The following is a 22,389-nucleotide window of genomic DNA, read 5'->3' as shown; positions in this document are numbered from 1 at the left end:
TCCTTTCGAAAAACAGCCGAAGCAAGAAAAAAGAAAATAAATAAATCAAGTTCGTCGAGGTTCTAAGAGATAAGTGTGCGCACGAACACAGACAAGCAAGAAGTTGGTGGTAGAGTGTAGTAGCGACAAAATAATTTGTCGCCAGGTGGAGCCACGTCTCACTAGTACAATTTTAGCGTGAAATTCAAATCCCCGCAGAAAATACATACACAACTTTCAGAGCCTGTAAAACGCAAGCACTAGGTTCGATATGGATAAAAATTGCGGCTTAACAATCAAGAAAGAAAAAGGGAGAAAATGTTGCGGACGAAATTTTGATATTTGGCTTAGGTTCTTCCGGAGATGACATGAAAGTTCGACATATTTAAAAGCACCATTTTTCTGGAACTTCGAGTTTAATTGGTAAAAAAATGAAAGTGAAACAGTAAAAGCAGTTCGCGTCATTTCCTCTATTCACTCAAGAAGAAAACGCTGCCACAAAGCTCATGAAAATCGAGCCATGATTATTTTTATTTTATTTTACCCTCAGGGCTTACAAAAGCATTGTAGAGGGGAGGGGCAGAAATACAAGGGACACTATGCAATTTGGTTAATAAAAGGAAACAGAAAAAAAAATTTAAAGGCAACAACAACAACGACGAAAAAAGAACAAAAACGGCACGTATTCAAAGCACGTGGGTCGGTTACAAATGTGCAATAGTTTGGTTGAACAGAATGCAGCAGAGTAGAGCATCAACGTAAAAAAAAATAAAATAAAATGAAGGAACAGTCATACAGATCATGATAAGCGCCAGTGCAAGTTTTAAAAAGAAAATAAAAAAGGGCTTCAAAATATATTAGTAAGGCAAGTACGAAATCGGTGGCTGTCGGTGATACCGACCAGGTCAGCAGGTAGATGGTTCCAGTCACGGGATGTTTTTGGTAGAAATGAATGTGCATATGTCATGGTGTTGTGGCGAGGTATGGCGACTTTGTAGCAGTGATCTACACGGGCAGAAACATGCGCAGCATCTGATCAGGCGCGTCCTCAGTTGATGGTTAAGATGATAAATTTTATGGAAGAGGCAAATACGAGAAATCTTACGACGGACAGTGAGAGGGGGCAAATTTAGACTTAGTTTCATGCTAGTGACGCTTGCTATGCGGTGGTAATTATTGAGAATAAAACGAGCAGAGCGATTTTGTACGCTCTCCAAGGTTTTATTCAGTGATACATGGCCAGGGTCCCATATGGATGAAGCGTACTCGAGAGTGGGTCGTACATAGGTAGTATATAGCTGTTTTTTAAGTGAAGACGGAGCTAGTGAAAAGTTAAATTTCAAATACCCAAATACCCAAGCATGCGATTGGCTTTGGCTGTTGTGTAGTTAATATGAAACTTCCAGGAAAGGTTATTCGCAATGTGTACTCCAAGGTACTTATAAGTTGAAACGGAGTCGAGTGGAGAATCATTAGTACAGTAGCTTGGACATAATGATTGACTGCGGGAAATTCGCATTGTTTTGCATTTTGCAGCATTCAGTTTCATCTGCCAAAGGGAGCACCAAGAAGCGATATTATTTAAGTCAGTCTGAAGTAAAGTCACATCAGAAGCGTTAGTTATTTTACGGTAAATTACACAGTCATCAGCGAAAAGACAAATAGAGCTAGATACGCAGTTGGGTAAGTCACAGACACGGTACAGCTTCTGAAAGTTCCCATGTATTTCCTATGGACACTGCCACTGGTGAACGCTCTTAAAAAGAATTACAGGAATCGATGCACAGGAACGGGTGTTATTCAAGAAGAAATTTCAAATGAGAAGCAAACAAAACGCTGCCCTCAACTCGATTTCGGCGGGGCTTGCCACTCCTATTTCGCTCTCCCAATGACGGCACCTGGCGCAACCAATCAAAACAGCCTGCCAGAGCACGTCGCTAAAGTTTGCACTCCATGGTTGCCTGCTCTCTGTAACTCGTTCTTGGTGAGACTGGCAGCGTCGTTTCCATGCCAGAGCCCCTGGTGGTGTATTTTTATTTTACTTGCTTTACAGGGCTTTTATCTAAAACGAGCAAGTTGTTTTTGTTGATCTAATATAAAACACCGACAGGTGAGAAAATGCGTCTATTCACACAATTTGCAGTATATTTACTGTGTCCAATCATCAAGCTCGCGTCAGGTGATGTCATATCCGCTGCTAAAACCCGCCACTCTGTGGGGACACCATCAGAGCCATGAATTTATTTTTGGGAGGACATTAAAATATTAAAAAAAGGAATATACGTGGTACTACCGACGCTAATAGCAATATACGCGGTATTACCGACGCTAATAGCACCATTATAACTCACTGTACGCGATCAACAGGCAAAACAGTCAACTAAGATTGTGTTTCTGGACCCCTTTAATGTCCTCAGACTCAAGCTATGAGGGATGCCGTAGTAGAGGTCTCCGGGTAACTTTCGACCAGCTGTGGTTCTTTAACGTGCACTAGGACAGTTCGGAAAAATACCTGGAACTGCTCCGATGAAAGAACAAACAAAACAAGTTGTGCTGGCTTGCTGACGTCACCGCTGCAGAAATGGTTTTCGCGCACATGCTTCGCAATTTGAACATTCGCAAGCTAACATTTTATCCAGCAACTTACGTAGGGAACGTCTGCAGAGCTCGATGACGAGTAGGCCGCCAAAAAAAGGGGGGGGGGGGAGTACTTTCGGCAACTCATACCATCACCTCCTTACCACATACTCGGGAAACCAAGTTTAGGACGCAGTGTGCACGCGTGGTTGATTTTATGGTATCGATAGTACTATATATAAAAAGTAGTATCGATACGGCTATCGATAGTCTTTTTACCATCGATAATTCGATAGTGACAACTATCGATAGTACTATCGATAGTTTTGCAGCACTACTCAAGGACAAGAGCGAGGGAGTGCTGCGAACCAAGCGTCGACTGACTCTGGTGGCGCACTGTGTCTAACCGCGCGAAACCACAGAGTCGGATGTGAACGCGCAAGCTCTTGGAGCGCAAGCTCTTGGATGCGCAGTTGGGGTTCACGCTAAGCTACATCAGCGGTGGTGTGAAGGACCGATGGATCTTGCCAGGCCTAGTCTTTGCCGATGATGTAGTGTTAATGGCAGAGACAAATCCGGAGCTCCAGGATTTGATCGTTGATGAGCTTCGGAGCTCATTAACGCATGCGCTGAAGTCATGGCACCACCTGGACTGAACTTCAACGCAAAGAACTCGGCAGTGCTGTGTTTCTCAGCACCGTTGGACGCCGAGCAGCTGGTCCACTTACCTAACGGGGACGTCTTCGAGATGGGAACGGAGTACCGATACCTCGGCGTTAGGTTCAGCACTGAGCCAGAATATGCAGCAGAACATGAGCACTTGAAACAAGCTTCACAGCGAGCGGGAAACATACTGCCAAGGCGGTGCCTATGGGGCTGCAATCGATTTGTTATGGTTATCGAGCTGTGGAAAGCAGTACATGCGCCCGCACTGTCATTTTCGCGACATCGCCCACGAAGGAATGGCTTGAGCGTGGCCCACGAGCGGTGGGACATCTGGCACCGGGTGCCATTGGTGGGTGGCTAACGAGGCTAACCTCGCTTTGTCTAACTTCGAGGCTCGCGAGGCAAGGAGCAAAATATCCTACGACGGCAGGTTGCGCCTGAGGCACAAAGATAGATGGGCGCGCAGAGTCTTTGTTGATGTCGGCCAAAACCGCCTGCGGACTGCATGGGTGAAGCGACTCCAACACGTTCGTCGCAAGTTCGGCTTCTACAGCAATGATGTGCAAGCCGAGAGCGCGAGGAAATGAGCCAAGGCAGTTGATGCCCAAATGCGTGCGCAGGTGCGAGAGAGGTGGATGGCTGCCATAGAGGGGAAGTCGACGCTGGAAGTGTACCGGGCACTCAAGCAGGTCATCTGCGTCGAGAGCCTCTACGAGAAGAGTTGGCAGCGGCCTGTTGTTTGAGGCAGGCGCAGGTGCCATGCCAGCGCTTACGCATCGAAAGCGCTTCGACACTACAGTCGAATGCCCCCTTTGTAGAGGCTGTGGAGCGTTCGAAGAAACAACGGAGGACATCGTCCTGTTCTGCGAGAAGCTGCCAACGCCACCGCAGGAGGGCTCTACGCTTCCGCAGGCGCTGGGTTTCCGCACTTCGAACGAGGGCTGCACGACGGATGCAGCAAACTATGCGGGAGTTGCAGCGACGAAGCGCCGATTGACTGAGTGGTGGACGCTGGTGCGACACTAGAACTGTTTTCATTGATACTGTTTCGTCGGTATTTGTGTGTGTATTTGCCGCTTCGCGTTTGATAGTGTTATTGTCTTTATGTCTGTGTATCCAGCCAGGGCACCCTAGGCGCCCTCCCATTATGGAGGGAAGGCTACATCATCAAATCATGCATCTAAACAAGCGTAGCGTTCTGTGTAGTAAAATTGTCTACTGGTGAGGGTATGTTTTGAAGTAGTGCGCGCGACTTTATATACAGAGAACAAGATGAATAAAGAACATGTAGCATCCCACTGGAAAGAAATTCTTGCAATGCATGCGCAGTTTTGTCTGTAATTAATGCTGGAGCCTCTGCCATATTTATCATTCGTTTTCGCCTTACGGTAACCTGTTACGGGAGAGACGGTATGCTGAAACGTCTTCTAGCGTGCCCAGCGCTAACCGGAAAATCCGGCGTCCAGTAACGTAATACTATAGCTGTCTATTATACATTTAGTACTCTGAGAATGGGGAACAAATTCGATGAATCTGCCGAGATTGTGGCGGGATATGTAGTGAAATAATGGATCGTGGAACGGAATCGACGGCGCAGTGTAGCAGCATGGCTGCTCCGAAGCAGCCGCGCACGGTTATGGTTATATTTCGTCCGAAATTCCGCAAAACCGCCAGTAGCTACGGTAGCGCAAGATGTCTCCAGTTTCTGCGGCTGTGCACAGAGCGCAAGCAAGAGTCGAGAAGTGCTGGGGAACGCGACTGAAGTGGTTTTTCTGGTGTGACAGCATCGCCAACCGGCGACACCACCGTTTTGTCGACACCACCGTCGGCGGGCAGTGGTTTCGCCGGTTGGCGATCCTGTCACACCAGAAAAACCACTTCAGTCGCGTTCCCCGGCGCTTCTCGACTACGCGCGTGTGTGCATTCATCTTTCTCCTCACATTTTTCAACTCTCCTCTGTCGGCCCGTGGTAGCGGTTGTTGCTCGGCTCGAGACAGTGGGCAGGCCCGTGCACTTTCCTCTTCATCCTACCTTCAGTCGCAACAACTACACCCGCGGTATCTCTTGTTCAAAGAAGCGTCGTCGCTTCGGCGGGCGCGGTTTTGCGCCGCGCGACTTTATCATTTCTGCTATCTCCACGTGGCAGCGATTGTGAACACGCTCGGGTATGATGTCACCACTCTGTAAATCTTGCCTCATCGTGTCATGTCTGCTCGCACGCCGGCGGCCAGATTTCGACTGCCCCTTAGACCCCATTCTTATATTTAATGAATTTTTTCTAGCTTCTTTTGTCCCATGACGCCATTTGACCGACGCCAGCACAGGATACCATCTTACGGCGACACATATTGCGGACACCTCAGGCGTCAACATAGCCTTCTAATACTTTCACACTCACAATAATAATAACGCTTACGGTACAATAAATGGGTTGTTTCACTCACGTGAGGAGAAGGCATGGTCAGGGAAGCAGGTGTACTCCACGTTGTTCCACAGTAGGCGCTGGCTGGTAAACCTGGGCATCACTTCGTGGCTATGACAGCGGATGCACGTGTTTCGCCAACGGAGTCCACTACAGACGTGAACCACGAGCGTCAATGCCGCAATGCGCACAGAGCACCTCAGCACTCAGAGCATCCTTCACGTCGCCGCTTGTCAGCATCGCGAACACGACAGGCTTGCCTTGCGTTGGCCTTCCGCGCTTGAGAACTGTCCGAATGGTGTGCATGCTACGTGGCTTCACCGCTGACAAGGGTGGAGAGAGAGACGAAAGTGAGAGAGGGCAAGTGCTTATCCTCGCAAAGGAAAGGAGGAAACGCGCGGCCCATTCGCCTAGGCGCCGTAACCGGTTGACACCTCCCCTTTTTTCTTTGTGCCCCTCCTCCCGCTCCCCCCCCCCCCCACACACCTCGAACAGTATCAGGCCAACACCCTCTAAAGTTTTCTCTAGAGGGTGTTGATCGTGTCTGCTGGCTATTACTTCCCCCCTGAGCTACGTCACGCGAAAGAGGCCTACATAGAAGTTCCGTGCAGCACGTCTCGAAGCTACGAGCGGCGCACTCGGGTTGGAAATGAGCCCTGGAAGGTACACAATGGATAACCCCACCTATGCCGAGAAGTCAGAGTGGGGAACAAAGGCGACGACAATGCGATCGGTTCTGGAAACACGTGACGCTCCTTTCACTGCCTGGGGGAAAGTCATGTGTTGTCGCGACATGCTTCCGAACGCATATTTTTTTCTAGACGTTGACACCTCGTGCTGCGCGTGCGGTTGTGTCCGACACGATGTTCTAGTGCCATCGCTGGAGTGGAATGTGGATTACGCTTCGGCCAGGATATGCCTAACAAGCGCTGCGTGCCCAATTGCTGGAATAATTACAAATCGCGGTCCAAAAGCCACGTTTTTAATACCCCTGTCACACGGGCATTTCGAAGGTCCTTGAACCGATAGTCTGTCGACTCGAAGGCGATCGAGCGCTGCTACACGGCCACTTTGAATGGCCATCGAGTATCGAGTCGACGGAGGAGCCCGGAACTATTTCTAGGGACCCTACGGGAACTCTATCGAGATTTCGAGGGCCTTCGAGCGTTGCCCAAGGTTGCTAGCATTGCTTCGAACGACAACAAACATGGCGGCGCCCTTCAAAGCCGGACCCCTCGCTTCGGACTGAATTCTCGTTGTTGATGCCTTTTTCTGTCCGTTCACTGGTCATAAATGGGGCACCGGTCTTTCGCTTCGTCTCATCTTGGCTACAAGAAAACGTATAAGTGATAAATTTGCTTTATTTTTTATTTAGAGTGACGATCCTGCCGCTGCTAAGCCTCAGGGAGTCGGTTTATTGACAGTAACGGTTCCCGTTTTTACAACCAGATGGCGCCACTAGACGCTGAGTTTATTTTTGCGTCTCTGCTAGCATACGCTGAACTAAATGTGGGAATGTGGCTGCGTTTAGTGTACGTAAGCGTGCATGCGCTCGTGGTACGTAGACAGCATAAATTTATGCTCTTTTCTCACTGTATCTGTGTACGCCGCGAGCGGCGACGTGGTGCGCACAGCGAGAAGCAGCAGCGGCGCGGCCGTTCCAACTCGCCCGGGCGTCAACAGATGAGAACAGGTGCTAGTTTTTGCGGCGAGCGAATCCGCTTCACTTGCCGGATTTTTGAACAATTGTGAACACGCCTTATGACTGCAAAAAAGTGTATTTCAACATTTATTAAAGTTTCGTCAATATATTTTTGTTATTTGCGCGAAATCGAACGTAGCGATTGTGGCGCCACACGAGCTTGGCGTAAGACGCGAGAACTATTTCAATGGCCATTCAGATTTGCCGTGTAGCAGCTCCACAACTCCCTCGAGCTCGATGACGATCGAAAATCTCGATGGCCATTGAAACTGGCCGTGTGACAGGGGTATAAGTTTCCCCGAGATGAAGAAGAGAACGCCTGGATTAGGGCAATACCACGACAGAACTTCGTTATATCACCGCACTCCTGGGTAAGATGTTCGAAACTACTTCCTAGAATAGTTACTTTTTCAATGCATTGTGAAAAAAAAAGTGTATTTAAACTAAGCAGCTGGTTAGCACTGCAGGTAGCGAATGCAGACATTGAAGAAAACTCTCTTGCCAAGCTACAGCTACTACTTAAAGAAACTTTAACTTCCTTCTAGGTTTGCGAGCTTCACTTCATTGAGGCTGACATCGGGCCAGAGGTCTCCCACATCGACGAGGTTACAGGGCGCACCACCACTGCACCACTTGCGCATCTGCGCCTTCCCCCAGGCGCAATCCTATCAGTTTCCGGGATGCTCGTCTTATACTTCTCAGCCAAGCGCCTCAAGGGATCGTATTCATTTAAAATATGATCTTAGAACAAACACATGTATCTACAATAAAAATACAAGTACGCAGTTTTGAAGCTAATCCACCCCGGGCGCGCTTTCTTGTCGCACTTTATTCAGCAGCCCATGGTATAGCCTCACTCCGATGGGAGCACTTTTGATTAAAGTGCGCATTCATGCAGCACGACTGAACCTCTCAAAGCAAACAACCAAAGCATAGCACGGCCGGTCTCGACGCGCTCGCGAGCGAGCGAGCGCGTCGGGACCACACGAAAAACTTGCTTTCGAAACATATTTCGTAGTTATCAGGGCTAAACCGCCCCCAATTTTTTTGACGAAGTCGGCATGCGTACACCACACTAGCCACGGTCCGGCTACTTTTCATTCACCCCAGCAAAGAATGGCGCGAGTACGGGAGCGACACAATCAGCGCGCCTTGAATACGCTAGGTGACAAAAGAATAAAAAGAATCTCTGCCGCGGCCCCGAAAAGTTGGGTTCACGTGAGGGGAGCGCACACAAAGTGGAGAATGGGGGAAGGTGACGGTATCTCTCCAAAACCAGGAAGGAGGAATGTAAGAGGAGAAGGAGGAGCTCAACTTCATGCGGCGCGTGGTGGCAGATTTGTGAACTAGGGGCGCATGAACCAGAATCTTGGCCATGCCCCCAGGCGCAATCCTATCAGTTTCCGGGATGCTCGTCTTATATTTCTCAGCCAAGCGCCTCAAGGGATCGTATTCATTTAAAATATGATCTTAGAACAAACACATGTATCTACAATAAAAATACACGTACGCAGTTTTGAAGCTAATCGAGAGTGTTTAATTCTTCATTATCGCTGTGCTTCATAAAACTAGGTGAAAAAAAGGAAAAGTTTTAAAACAATGGCAAATTCATTTCAAGTAATGCATAAAGAAAAACATCTACTGAGAAAGCGCCATGCGATAGAGGTACTGACATAAGTGCTTAAACAATCTTTGCACAGATGGTTTGCGGCTAGTGCCCCAAAATAAATTCCGCGTAAAGTGTCTGCCATTCATTCCAGTATTTTAACTAAAGAAAAAATGTGGACTGATAAATCGAAGCTGCTAGTTGATTCCACTCGCGATTCCTTAAACTCCGCCATAAGTGGTGGCGACTCCGGGCCTCTTTTCGTGACGTCACGGGAGGAGTACTCAGGCCTTGTCAAAATTCTTTCACTACATGCGCACACGCACAAAGGACAGCTGATCACGGGAGGGTCCTTCCTTTGAAGCATGCATGCAGACACACTGGACGCCGTTGCGACCCAGCTTCGTAAAAAGGTGCGGGACAGAAACGACGCGGCCGGAGACAAAGCCGCGAGCGCCCGAGGGTGCTGGAGAAGACGGTATGTACAAGTTTACTGACATTTTGTACGGGGCAAAGCACGGACACGGCCGATCGATCACCCGTAGGAGCGGCCTGCCGCGGCGCTGGCTAACGGGGCCTAGATAATAGCCACGCGAACAAGGAACTCTTGTGAAAGGATGAAGGTATCGGTCATGAAGTAATTGATTTTCTAAGCCAAATTTACCGGAATGATAAAGTCTAAATTACATGTGAAGGGATAAAAAGTACGATAACTGTCGAGGTACGCAAAGGATTAATGGAAAGTTGTCCTCTATCAGCGCTGCAGTTCTTGCTTTGCATGATCAATACGGAAATAGGCCTACAAAAAGTAATGTAGGTTATAATCTGTCGCACAGATTAGGCGGAAAGGTCGTTGAGCAACGGCTGCCGGGTTTAATCTTTGACGACGTTATTGTAATGTTAGCAGATAGCCTGGAGTCGCCGCGGCGCGTAGTGGTTATGGCGCTCGGCTGCTGACCTGGAAGACGCGGGTTCGGCCGCGGCGGTCGAATTTTCGTCGGGCGGAATTCGAGAGGCGCATGTACTGTGCGATGTCAGTGCACGTTAAAGCACCAAGGTGATCTATTCCGGATCCCTTCACTAAGGCGTTCCTCATAGATTCTGCTCACTCGAAAACCGTCAAGAGGTCTATTGCCGGCCTATGCCCGGGGTCTGCTCTCTCGAAGTCGTGCCCGCATGCTATGCAGTGTAGCTTGAATAAGCAAGTACACCGGCTACTTATGGCTGGGTTCCTTGCGCGGTCATTGGGTCTGTGGCCGAGGCCCTACTTCGGAAAACCAAGCAGATCATGTTCGCCAAAGCGAACGTACTGGAAAGGAACTCGTTCAAACCAGTAGCGGTTCCGTATATCCACTAGGTTGCCCATCATGTGAAGAAAGCGGCAAGCCGACACGGCGTTCCTGTGGTGTTCTTCGCACCGAGGAAACTCGCCCAACTTTGCTCACGCATTTCGTGCGCGGAAAAGAAGAGTGGCTGCAGGAAGAATCGCTCAAAGAAGTATGTCGACTGCTGGTCCGATGTCGTTTACGAGATACCTTTGACCTGTGGTAGAGCTTACATAGGCCAGACTGGGCGGTGTGTCAATGACCGGGCGGGGGAACATTTGCGGGCGTTAAGGGGTGGAGGGACACATTTGGCAGACCATTGTGCGAACTGCAGAGCGTGCGAGCCGTGGGTCAGGGAGATAAAGATACTTGGCAGAGGTGGTGATAAGACGGCACAGAGGGGGCATGACTGTGTGAGTGACACATCATTTAACCTTTTGCAGGCAGAATACGAGGGGGGACCCAAAAGAAACCGGATTTTTCGTATAAAAACTTTATTTATTAAATCTTGCACAAAATTCCTTCAGTCACCTTCAAAGTACTCTCCATGAAATGCGATGCACTTATCAAGTCTTTTTTCCCACTGTTTGAAGCATCTCTGGAACTCTTCAACTTTGATATCGTCCGATGCCCTCTGCGAAGCTGTTTGTACGGCCACCACATCACCAAAACGCTTCCCTTTTATACTTTTCTTCATTCTCGGAAAGAGAAAAAGTCGCACTGGGCTAGGTCTGGTGAATATGGAGGGTGGGGAACGACAGTCCATACCTGATAGGCCAAATAGTGGGTCACTCGTAAGGCCGTGTGTGCGGGGGCGTTGTCGTGATGAAGGAACAAGTCATCTGATCGCCAACGTTCCTTGCGTTTCCTCCGCACATCTTCTCGCAGACGTTTTAAAACTTCCAAATGAAAGTGCTTGTTAACAGTCTGGCCAGGGGGAAGAAATTCCTGGTGCAAAATTCCACGAACATCACAAAAGACAATGATCATGCATTGTCTTCACATTCGACTTCAACTGCCTTGCTTTTTTTTTGGTATCGCGGAGTTGGCAGACTTCCTCTGGCTTAACGCTTGCTTAGTTTCTGGATCATACCCCTAACACCAACTCTCATCACCTGTAATGACTTTGGTGAAGAAGTTTGGATCACTTTCAATCTCTTTTTTTTAATCCCTACTCAAATTTAATCGGATGTTCTTTTGATTCTTTGTGAGAATGCGAGGAAGAAATTTAGCGAAAACACGTCTCATTTGCAACTGTTCAGTCAAAATTCGCTGACAGGAGCTCCAACTCACCCCTGTCTCTTCTGAAATTTGGTCGATCGTGAAACGACCATCTTTGTTCCTTTTTGGCGGATTTTTTCAACGTTTTCATCGTTTCGAGACGTTGAAGGATGCCCACAACGAACATGGTCTTCGACTCTCATCTCACAACGTTTGAAGCGCCCAAATAACTCGGAAACTTGTGTGCGGCTCATAGCACCCTCTTTAAAAGCATGTTGCAACATTTGGTAAGCTTCCGTTCTTGATTTTTCAAGCAGGAAACAAAACTTCAAACACACTCTCTGTTATTTTAAATTTGCCATAAACATTTCGCAGGCGGAACAAAGTAACTGCAAGCGAAACACAACACTACGCTCAAATGTTTGCCTACAAATTTATGTCGTCTGAACAGCTGTTTCGTGAAGGTCTCTGCTAACCCCATCTAGCGGTAGAACTCTTTACTACGTCTACGAATGGTAGCGCGTTCTCAGTTCGGTTTCTTTTGGGTCCCCCCTCGTATAGATACCTTGAGCACGCATTCTGATATGGCGATCTGTTTCTTTACTGCGCATGTCTCGTTTTATGTATATATTTTCGCTCTCTTACCTGCGAATAAATCAGATGAAGTTAGCGCCTGTCCTGTGTGTTCCTCCTCTTGTGTGCGTGTTCCTGTGCGCTTGAATTGATTTCAATATAAGGAAAGAGTGTATGAACGCATTTTTTTTCATATGCTCGAAGATTTCACTATAGCAATCTCCCATCGATAGGCTGGCATTTCTTTTTCGTATTAACGTTTTTCTATCGTCTACTGCTCGATACGAGCGATGAAAAGTTTTTAAAGATTTTTCTACATATAGAAAGGGTGGACCATTACCTTCAATATTTCCATTACTGTACGTTAGTTTTCCAATATTAATTTTTTTTTCACCAAGAATGTAGGACATGTCCAGGAAATCTGTAGAATTCCACGGGCAATCCTTGGCCGTTGATGCTCAGAGAACTATAGACCTTATGCCAAACTGCTGCCATCTACCGGAAGAAAACCGAAACGAGCAAGCGACACCATGTTGGGGGCATGTGGTCATGGAGTCAACATAGTTGCTTGGTACGGATCGTGCGCGATAGCTTTATTATAAGTTTTTATTTTATTTTAAGTGATTTCACTTTGAGAGCTTTTGGTGGCTTTCGTGTCTTCTTTGCCTTGGAGAATGCAAACACTGATGGAACAGCCGTGTCAGTTAGCATCCTGCGCCCACTAGCTCTGTTCCACAGAAAGTCATTCTCTGTCGGTTAGCATCCTGCGCCCTGGTGAAATCTGTGAAATGGTTTGAGCAGATGCGGGCAGTCGCAATGTTGAACGGGGGATCCCTCTTTGTGGCGATTAGCCATGCTTTGCACATCTTCGGCTAATCGGGGATGCAGTGGAAAGACATCTGCAAAAGAAAGACGCACAGTAAAATGTGCTGCATACCGGGAAATATTTTCTTCTGCATTTTGCTCAATGCATGCTTTGCTCAACATTTTGTTTACATTGGAACTAAGAAGAGATTTTGTAGTTTTTTTCTTCTTAAAACTGCTGCTTAATGCACAATTGCAAGAAAACTTCGTGTACCATGCTACAGTGAGGTTAGTTATCTGAACAATGTCAGAACAACAATAAGTCGAGCATTAGGGACGTTATGAGCTGTTTTCAAATTTACATAAAGCATAAAATGCCTGGTGATAGCGCAGCCACTTAATCAACACGTTTCGGTGGCTCAGTGGCTAAGGCGTTGTGCTGCTGACGCAAAGGAAGTGAGTTCGATCTCGCAGCGGCCGTTTTTCTGATGGAGGCGAAAAACGAAAACGCCACTGTATCGAGGTTTCGGCGCACATTACAGATCCCCAGGTAGTCAACATCAGTCCGATGCCTTCCGCTACTACGTGCCTCATACCCAGGTGTAGCTTCGGCGCGTTAAAATAAAAAAAAACGACCTGAACATCTGCGTTGCTCGCATTTCTGCGCCCCACGATAATAGATATTCGGCAAAGTGATGGCCCGACCATGACTGCCGACGCTGCACTGTGGGTCACACTATAGTTTGGAAAATACGATCTTCACATAATACGCGACGATCGAACAGCCGACCACGAACGGTAAAAGATCGATTTACGCTGCCTACTGCGTACGCAAGTCACTAACACGGGCTACGCGAAGGTCCGTTGCGGATCCGTTCGCCTGTGACACTTCGCAGATTTAAGATTGTATAAGACTTGCATAAAAGCAAACCGAAGGTTAAGGATAAACGAAAAAAAAAAGAAACGGCCGCATGAAGCCAAGCGCCAGACGCAAAACTAATCCCGCGTGAGAAACTACTAGCTGACCGACGCAGCGCGCCGTAACTGATAGCAGGCAGGAGCGCTCCTCGGCAAGTACAAGCTAAGCAAACAGCCCACTTATTAACCATTTTAATTCGGCAAATGTTATTTGTGTTGGGACTTCGTCTACGATCTAATTAATAACTCGAAAAGCACTCGACACCCGCAAGAGGCTTCCCGCTGCCTCGCATCGTGCTCTAGGCGAGAAATAAAATTTAAAAAAATTCACGAAGCTAGCACTCTTACCTTGTTTCCTTGGTTATCCTTGAGCCCTCTTTGTGTACAGCAAGGTACAGAGCAATATTTGGGCATCTTGGACGACGATAAATGCCAACGTGCGCGTCGCTATTCCCTTACTGCCATATAGACAAGCGTCAGGACGTGACGTCACGGAGATGCGGCGGCGCTGGAGTCAGCAGTGACTTTCGTTGTGTAGGCAAAAGCCGGTACCGTGTGCCTTGGGTATGCCGCGCTTGAGCGTTTTTGAACGCATTTTGCATTATTCCGGCAAGCTATGGTGCGAGTGGTTGAACCGCAATGCTGAAGAAAGGCAGCGGCACAAGTTTCCACAAGTTTATCGCATTTAGATATGAACCAAAGCGATGCGCAGCGGCCGTGGAGCGGGAAAAGTTCGGCGACGGATCGGCTGCGCGGCTAGCATTGCATTTCTGCGTCGAAATATGATAGTTTGCGTCTCTTAATACGCATGTTTGCTCTTCAGTCGCGCGGCGAACAGTGCAAGAATCAGCGTCTGCAGCTTGTTCGCGTTCTGTCGGGCTCACATTATGAGAAGTCTGGACTCGACATTCCATGTGGGTGTGGCCGTAAATTGAACGCAGGGGACCGTTTTCAGGTGACAATCACCCGGACTACGTCTCGGGCATCTGTTCGCGCTAAAAAAAAAAAACAGCTGCTGCCAGTCGCCTTCAGCATTCATCGGGCCACTAAGAGGGACGTTTGAAGCAGCACCGTAGTACGGTAGTACGAATATACGACACGTAGTTTTTTTCTATATTTTCGCTTCCACGCGCTTCAAATTGTACGTTTCTTCACCACCTATGCTAGAAAACGGTTAAAAGTCGCTAAGGTATCGGCAAAATCATGCAGTGTTATTTCCCATTTTACCTGAATTTTACAATTACTGGTCAATCAGAACCTGGCGAAAACAGCAAATACTAGACCAAAAACCAGTTATCAAACAGAATAAGGCCTGCAGTCAGAATGACTTAAAATATTTAGCTCTGCAGAGCAAACGTAACATTGTTGTAGCTCGAGGTAAAATTCTATCCATTCGCCTGTGCACCTCTCTTAAAGCCAAGCGAATAAGAAAGCATTTTTTCAGACATTACCAGTGAAGATCGCATTTGCATGACTCATTTAAAGTAACTGCATGGCTTCAGTGTCCAGTAGTGTTCGGCGTTCTCCGCACTGAAGTGGCTGGGCGAGAGCAGGCACATCACAAAGGTTCGACATGGGAAAAAAGCTGCCTCGCGTCGTGCATCCCGTCGTTCTTCTTCTTGCACTTAGCGATCGGGTATGCTCTATCGTCCCACATGTTGAGACTGCAGACCTGTATACCTCGTGCTTTCTCGGTTTCATTTAATAAGTCAACCTAGCTAGTCGACATAAGCTTAAGCGCATGCATTGTGAAAAAAAGTATTTAATATAAGCAGCTGGTTAGCACTGCAGGTAGCGAATGCAGACTTTCAAGAAAACTCTCTTGCCAAGCTACAGCTGCTATTTAAACAAAAATTTAACTTCCTTCTAGGTTTGCGAGCTTCACTTCATTGAGGCTGACATCGGGAGAGAGGCCTACCACATCGACGAGGTTACAGGGCGCACCACCACTGCACCACTTTCGCATCTGCGCCTTCCCCCAGGCGCAATCCCATCAAAGTTTCCGGGATGCCCGTCTTATACTTCTCAACCAAGCACCTCAATGTATCGTATTCATTTAAAATATGATCTTAGAAAAAATACATGTACCTCCAATAAAAATACACATACGCAGTTTTGAAGCTAATCGAGAGTGTTTAATTCTTCATTATCGCTGTGCTTCATAAAACTAGGTGAAAAAAGGAAAAGTTTTAAAACATTGGCAAATTCATTTCAAGTAACGCATAAAGAAAAACATCTACTGAGAAAGCGCAATGCGATAGAGATGCTGACATCAGTGCTTAAACAATCTTTGCAGAGATGGTTTGCGGATAGCGCCCCAAAATAAATTCCGCGTAAAGTGTCTGCTATTCATTCCAGTATTATAACTAAAGAAAAAATGTGGACCGGTAAATGGAAGCTGCTAGTTGATTCCACTCGCGATTCCTTAAACTCCGCCATAAGTGGTGGCGACTCCGGGCCTCTTTTCGTAACGTCACGGGAGGAATACTCAGGCCTTGTCAAGATTCTTTCAGTATATGCGCACACGCACAAAGGACAGCTGATCACGGCCTTACAAAAATTTCTACCCAGTTTTAATTAAATACTTATTGACTCTCGGCAATAAATTGTATTGTGGTTTAATTGAGAGCTTATAGACTTTTTTTGTCGAGTTTCAATTTAAAATTGGCCACCGTATTCCAATTGACTGTTTATTAACTTAACTCGATAGATCCAAATTGAGATTTTATTGACTGGCAATACATATTTAACTGACTGTTTATATACCTGCAGTTCACATTTAATTGCATGTCAATTAACACTGAATTCATATTAAGTTAACATTTAATTGGCAGTTTATTATGAACTCTTTTGTGGTTTAATTGACAGTTTATAGACTTTTTGTGTTGAGTTTCAATTTAAAATTGGCCACCGTATTCCAATTGGCAGTTTATTAATTTAACTCAATAGATCTAAATAGAGATTTTATTGAGTGGCAATACATATTTAACTGACTGTTTATAAACCTGCAGTTCACATTTAATTGCCAGTTTATTACTTGGCATTTTTATTTAATTGACCTGCAGTTCACATTTAACTGACTGTTTATTAAAAGATCTAAATACATCCAGTCGAAAGTTTACTGGTTGTTTATTACCTTGCCACAGTGTTCCGAGCTACATAGTGCATCCGCTATGCGCGTGTGGTGATCTCAAAATCACAACACTGCGATACACTCGCACAAAAGGAAATTGGCGATTACCCTTCCTGGTGTTTCGAGACCAGATTTTCAGAAATGAGTTCTGTGACATGGCATAGTGTGTTCTCATCTGGTGTGACTCAGCCGGCTGATACCAGCTCTGGTGTGCTTTGGTTTACTGTTTCCTGGTGCGGTTGGTGTAGCATTCCGGGATGATGATGTCAAAGGAAGGGTGAACCATCCAGAAACAAATTTGTTACCTAACATGTCTTCATAGTGATGCTCAATGTTTGGACATACTATCGTGAGCAAAATTAAGAAACCAATGCAAGTGCATGCTGAAACGTGCCATATTGCATATGGGCATCGGTCTCGACAACAGGATTGCTTCGTCAGGCGGCGCCCACATGCAGTTTGGTAAAAATCGGCAAGAACTCACAGGGGTCTCTCAAATTTGAGCACGGTAGTATGTACGTAGCAGCATGCAAATAAGTATTACATGATTCATGTTCTTGAGAAGCACGAAGAGCAAGTATGTATTGAAAGAACAAAAAAAATGCTCACATTTGCCTAAGAGCAACCTTAGCTTTATTAGTAGACAAAAGCAGCGAATGAGTCGCACTGGAGGCCCCTCGCGTCATAGCGTGCATCTTTTCCGAGAAAGTCGATTATCTTTCATTGCCTTGATGGCAGCTTGAATCCATTTGTGTGTAGCGACAGTGCCTGAAGATTAAGGGAGAAAAATTATATATTTATTATGATATACACTGCTACAATGATCCCATTGCAAAGACAACTAGCAAATGCTGCTATTTGCATTAAAGGAGGATGGCTAATGTGACAGCACCCATGAATGCCAACACTGAATCAGATCTCTTAGGCCTCAACACTTTTAAAATACCGAGCTTCACAGCACATGGCTGCCAAATACCAACAGCCTTATTTCTAAAGCATGACAGCTGAGCATTCATGAAAATTTGTTAACTCCTGGCTAGTTTTTCTGCTCATGCACTGCCCCATTGGTCTCAGAACCTCGCCATTTAAGCTATTTATACTGTCCCTCACATGAGCTACAAACTATGCCCATCAATTAACCTCTTCTACACAAACCTTCACATGATGACATACCTACAGTGAATTGGTCACTAGCTTCCATCCCATACATTTGTTATTACCCTTTGTTTTGTGCTTCCTGATAAACCACTAACAAATCCTGAGTTGCAATTCTCGAATACACTGACGGAGTGAATATATACTTCTGTGCTAAATCCAGCTAAAACCAGTAATCACCTGTGAGTGCATCCATTTTCACTTGCGTGAGTGTCTTCTGTAGAGCCTTTTCCTTGCCTTCCAATATCCTTCTCCTGAGCAGCTGCCAATGAAGCTGCGCTGTACCACTGCTTCTCTTCACCACACAGTTGTGGTGGCCCGCTTCAGAAATACTGCATCCTTCTGGGTTCCGTCCAGAGTTTGTACACAGCCTTTTCAATCTCGAAGCAATAAATGAATGCACCTGCAGGAAACAGAACACAGGAATAAAATTTCTATGCTATAGTCACAGCCAGGAATGAGGCGTTAATTGCGGGTTTAACGTCAAAGCGACTCAGGCTTTGAGGAACACCGCAGTGAAGGGCTCCAGAAATTTTGGCCACCTCGGGTTCTTTAATGTGCACATACATCGCAGAGTACACGGGCCTCTAGATTTTGCCTCCATCGACATTACACCGGCGCGGCCAAGATCGAATTGCATTTGTTGATTGCATAGTGTCATATGGTAACATGCTTTCATGCCTGTTGAAGCATGCAAGTCAGAAATCATGTAGTTGTTTAAAATAAACACAAAACTTACACCCTCACAATGATGGTGTCATGCAATAGTAGTAGGTTCCGATGTAAGAAAGAAGTGAAAACGGTAATTGTGCACTTTGCCTTTTTATAACGTTAACTGCACAAATCATTTAGGAAAATGATTTCATGCTGATGAAAATCACAGATTAGTGTGTGTAATAGCAAATATTCAAAAATAAAAATAGTATGCAACAGTAGGAGCACTGCCTGTATATCACACAAGAGGCTGGGCTTGCTAAGAGCAATTCTGTAATTCCAGCTTTTCCACATGCCCTTGACACAACACTGAAATGTGCAATACCTAAAAAATTTAAATGTGATAAAGAAGGAAGTGTAACACACACTGACGACTCACTAGTAGACAGAGGAAGTAGAAATAGTAATGCAATAACCAGCACTAAAACGCACTAGCCTTCATAACAAAACATGATGCAATTAGTCACATCAAGATGCAGAGCCATGCCAGACAAGCCAGTTTCTTAGAATGGCAAAAGCACCACTACACTCTAGTATTTCCAAAAAGGTGCGCATGTTACAAGCCAAGTGCTTCTTTATTGCTATGCTATTTTTCACTATGACCATTGCTGCTAAGTGCATGAGAAAAAGAGGGTAACATTTCGCATTTTACCTCTTTGTTGTTTGGTTTGCTTTTCTTTGTACTTGGCTCCTTTCTATTTCTGAGTATATACAGTGCAACCCATATAATGTGGAAAACTGATAATGTAAACAGTTGTTAGTGCAGCATGCATTCATGTCTTATATCCTATTCTTTTGGAGTTGTTTAGCCATGCCATCAGGTAGCAAGCCAAAAATCTGAGTCAACCAGGTCGCTACAATCTCCTAGACAAATATATGTGAATTAGAGCAAGTATACTCACCGAAATGGCAAAAATCTTAAGGTTTACAGTTAAATTACTATTTTACCTTTCATATTTTGCTCCTCAAGTGAAATCAGATGCCTTCGCTGGAAAGGTCTCTGAGGATCAATAACTTTGTGTGGGCTAGTCGGTTAAGCATCATTGTAAGAGGCAGCGCAAAAGAAACCAGGATGAAAGGGAAGACACATATACCACAGGACGAGCGCTGAACTACCAACTGGTAGTTGGACGAGTGCTGAACTACCAGTTGGTACTTCAGCGCTCGTCCTTTGGTATACGTGTCTTCCCTTTCATCCTGGTTTCTTTTGCGCAGCCTCTTACAATGGGTCTCTGAGGAGTGTCATGTGACACTGGCGTTACAGTAGAAGAATGAAAGTTATCCTACTGCTACAACTGTTGAGGAGTGCTATGTGACACAGGTATTACAGTAGAAGGATAACAAGGCTGTCCTCCTGCTGTAATATCGCCTTAAAATGCTGCTCTGTAGCCCGCCACTTCAAATCCAGAATCAAAGTTGCAGTATTGGATGACGCCTTATTGAGAAGAAACACACATATACTATTTCAAAGGCAAATGCCAACATATGCCGTCAACACTGGTTCAAAGCACACTGGTGCAACGCACTGATCTCAACACAGAGTTCTAGAATAACGCACTTTAGAAAACTCAGTACTTACATGTGTTCTGCAATACACGTTGAACGGGCACAGACAAGGAAGACAGCCCCACAGTTGGACAGCGGAGACATCCTTTTCAGTGACAGCTCTTTTCAGACCTCTTCACCATTGGACAGCAGGCACTTCACCTGCATAACATCATAATTTGAATTTCACCTGTGCAATCTATGGAAGATGACGTACCCACAATGACTGTGTTAATGGGTAAGAATTCGTACTGCCAGTTTCACACAAACACAAAGCAAAGTTTAAACAGACAAAAGTTACCTTGCTCACACTTGAATCCACAATAAGCGCTGCACTGTTTAGGGTTCTTCAGAAATAATTAATCTGAAAGGGCTGTTAGAAAAGGCTGCAAAGTGCTCGAGCCTATTTTTGGACTGGTTATTCTTCAACATCTAACAATGATTTTTCTTCACGGTCGCCTGCCACTAAAAGCACTTTACGGCTACACTAATGATCGAACAGGCAGTTTTCTTATTGGGGAAGCCGCATCACTCCTCTATTTACGCGAATACGCGTTCATACATACATACATACATACATACATACATACATACATACATACATACATACATACAGGAATTTTATTGCAAGATATATATACACAGTACATAGCGTTACAGCCTGTTACTGGATGTGGCTTTTTGAGCTTGTAAGACACCACTGCAAGGCGATTGCACCGACAGTTCAGCCTTGGAGGACGACGTATGCAGTCTGCCTTTGACTCCAACGCGATTAACCGCCCGCCACAGTGGCCAGTAGCGCGTATCGCTTGGTTTGGTTTGGTTTATTGGGGTTTAACGTCCCGAACTATAAGGGACGCCGTAGTGAAGGGCTCCGGAAATTTCGACCACCTGGGGTCTTTAACGTGCCCTGACATCGCACAGTACACAGGCCTCTAGAATTCGCCTCCATCAAAATTCGGCCGCCGCGGCCGGTATCGAACCCGCGTCTATCGGGTCCGGCAGCCGAGCGCCGCAACCACTGAGCCACCGCGGCGGGTTTGGTGCCACACAGTCCGCTGCAGCGAACACGACTCGATGTCATATCGAGCAGAGTATATCAAATGCCGAGCCCTGACGCGTACTCGCGTAGCGCAGTATGCAGCGCCAGAGACCGAATGACACGCACTATGGGCCACCGAGGCGGGCAGCTATGGGTTAGCTGCGTCGAATGCAGAGCGAACACAGCATACCCCTAGAGCTCGACAGCAGGTTTAATCGTCTCGCATAGGTGTGTTCAAAGCTTACGAAGCCACTTCAAGAAATTGTATCGACGCGTGTACGCGCAGCACATAATGCAACGCTAAACAGGTCAAGTTGCGTGCACTATCGTCAAACCGCCGCGAGCGGATAGCGACGAAAAACATGCGTGCAGGCAGCAGTGCACAACCACGTCGAACAATGATTTTAGCTTATTTTCACGGCGTTCGCGTCGCAACGGATACACTGTGAACACAGACAGGCCAGCTAGTTATAGTGACTCAATGTAGAGTGCATTTTGCCACCGCAGAAATAACCGTGCACAATGGCGGCAGCGCCTCATCTCTTCCGTTTCTTCTCGCCTTAGTGCTAGGTGGTTAATTTGCGTGGTGGCAAATTGCGCGCATTCCTGCGCATTATTACAGGTCTTACCTGAAAACGAAGACTCGACGCCTTCCAGTAACCGCTTTCTTCTTTTGTAAGGCGGTTCCGGTAGATAAAAGACGCAGCAGCTTCCATCGGTGAAGTCCAACGTGCTGTCATGACGAAAAGCCAGCAGGGTTCCCGGCGCGGTCGCTTTTTCACGAAGCACACGAAGGGCTGGAAATTGTACTGCCAGCGGTGCCAAAAGCTACGATCACAAGTCAAACCAAACACTAGTTTGAAGCAGCGATTTTGAAATAAATACAACACAAAACATGCCCCAACGAGCGAGCGGCGAGCACAAACGGCAGCACGCCGGAACGACCCACGTGGTCGCGTGGTGCCCGGATGTGTTCGTCTTGTCACGTGACCTGCCAGCCTGCGCGC

At 46.4% G+C, this 22,389-nt stretch overlaps 1 long non-coding RNA gene across 1 annotated transcript; it reads right to left on the bottom strand.

Moving 5' to 3' along the window:
• Positions 1-17,536: 17,536 nt before the first annotated feature.
• Positions 17,537-22,389, bottom strand: LOC149369849 (uncharacterized). Its single transcript, XR_016285443.1, has 4 exons — positions 22,012-22,389; positions 20,375-20,502; positions 18,262-18,484; positions 17,537-17,694 (listed from the first exon to the last, which is right to left on the bottom strand). It is a non-coding gene; the product is annotated as an uncharacterized LOC149369849 (long non-coding RNA).

The sequence above is a fragment of the Amblyomma mixtum genome, chromosome 1 (genome assembly GCF_055824585.1).
Source record: "Amblyomma mixtum isolate Tamu chromosome 1, ASM5582458v1, whole genome shotgun sequence".
NCBI lineage: Eukaryota > Metazoa > Arthropoda > Arachnida > Ixodida > Ixodidae > Amblyomma > Amblyomma mixtum.
The sequence above is the reverse complement of the archived record's forward strand: the minus strand, read 5'-3'. Positions and strand labels throughout refer to the sequence as shown.